This window comes from Cebus imitator, unplaced genomic scaffold (assembly GCF_001604975.1).
Source record: "Cebus imitator isolate Cc_AM_T3 unplaced genomic scaffold, Cebus_imitator-1.0 Scaffold196, whole genome shotgun sequence".
Classification (NCBI taxonomy): domain Eukaryota; kingdom Metazoa; phylum Chordata; class Mammalia; order Primates; family Cebidae; genus Cebus; species Cebus imitator.
The window spans coordinates 1,535,545-1,537,304 of NW_016107511.1; the positions used below are offsets into that span (position 1 = coordinate 1,535,545).

Consider the following 1,760-nt stretch of genomic DNA (forward strand, 5'->3'; position numbering starts at 1 on the left):
ACTATTTGCAGATATTTTCTCCCATATTGTGGGCTGCCTTTCTACTCTGTTGATTCTGCCCAAAACTTCTCTTTACTCATAGAACAAAGGTTGTGTCTCTCTAAGCCAAGTGTGTTCCCTTTGCTTCTCTCCATGGAAACAACAGTATTATCATTCTACTCGTGTATTCAGAGAACTCCTATTCACTCTTCAAAATCCACCTCAACAGTCCTCAACTCAGGGAAGCCTTGTCTGTCAGGCCCCTCCTCCCCCAAAACTAATTAAATAAAACATTTAAATAAAATGTAGGCAACCCCTTTGCCCAGTGTCAAACTCTGTGCCTGAGTGAGCTTCTCTGCTTGTCCTTTCATGCTCCTGTAATTCTTTTTTGTTTGTTTGAGATGGAGTCTTGCTCCGTTGCCAGGCTGGAGTGCAGTGGTGAGATCTCGGCTCACTGCAACCTCCACCTCCTGGGTTCAAGCGATTCTGCTGTCTCAGCCTCTGGAGTAGCTGGGACTACATGAGTCTGCCACTGTGCCCCACTAATTTTTTTGTGTCTATAGTAGAGATGCGGTTTCACTGTGTTAGCCAAGATGGTCTCAATCTCCTGACCTCATGATCTGCCTACCTCAGCCTCCCAAAGTGCTGGGATTACAGGCGTGAGTCACCTTGCCCAGCCTCTCTTTTATTTTTAAGTTGGAGTCTTGCTCTTTCACCTAGGCTGGAATGCAGTGGCATGATCTCAGGTCACTGCAATCTCCAACTCCCAGGTTCAAGTCACTCTCCTGCCTCAGCCTCCCTAGTAGCTGGGATACAGGTATGCACCACCACGCCAAGCTAATTTTTGGTATTTTTAATAGAGACGGGTTTTTAACATGTTGGCCAGGCTGGTCTCAAACTCCTGACCTCAAGTGATTCACCTGCCTTGGCCTCCCAAGGTACTGGGGTTATAGGCATTAACCACTGCACCCAGCCTGGTCCTGTAATTCTCTCTGGGCACCCTGGCCCTGTGAGCTGGAGGAGGGTGGGCGGGGCCAGGCACCGAGCAGCCCCCTGTAGGTGTTCAGTGAATGAGTAGGGGTGGGGAGGGGAGGCTGGGGAAGGCACCCAGGATGTGTTCCTCCCACCCCCCAGCCTTGTCAGGCCTCCAGCTCCTGCTGAGCTCTTGCATGGTGGCCCTTTCCCACTTACAGCTCACTGCCTTGGACTAGGTCCCAGCCGATGGCCCGGCAGAAGTGTCCTCTCTGTTCTTACCCAGTATGACCTAGATGGAAGCCAATAAGCACATGGAATGAGCATAGCCCTGAGGGGTCAAAAGCGTGTGAGGAAGAAAGGGAGGGAGGGATGGAAGGAGGGAGGAAAGGAGGAAATGGAGGGAAGGAGGTACAGGAGGGAAGGAGGGAGTCAGGAAGGAAGGAAGGGAGGGAGGGAGGAAGGGGGCAATGAATGACTGCACATAAAAAGGATTGAGTGAATGAATGCCCAAACCAAGAAATGAGTGAATGAATGCACATACAAAGGAATGAATGAAAACACACAACAAAGAATGAATGAATGAATGAATGCACACAAAGGAATGAATGAGTGAATGTACTCACCAAGGATTTAGTAAATGAATGCACATACAAAGGAATGAATGAAAACACACAACAAAGAATGAATGAATGAATGAATGCACACAAAGGAATGAATGAGTGAATGTACTCACCAAGGATTTAGTAAATGAATGCACATACAAAGGAATGAATGAAAACACACAACAAAGAATGAATGAATGAATG

General features: G+C 47.9%; 1 pseudogene; it reads left to right on the forward strand.

Moving 5' to 3' along the window:
- LOC108317013 overlaps positions 1-1,261 on the forward strand; it is a 10,321-nt pseudogene extending 9,060 nt beyond the window's left edge.
- The last annotated feature ends 499 nt before the right edge of the window (positions 1,262-1,760 follow it).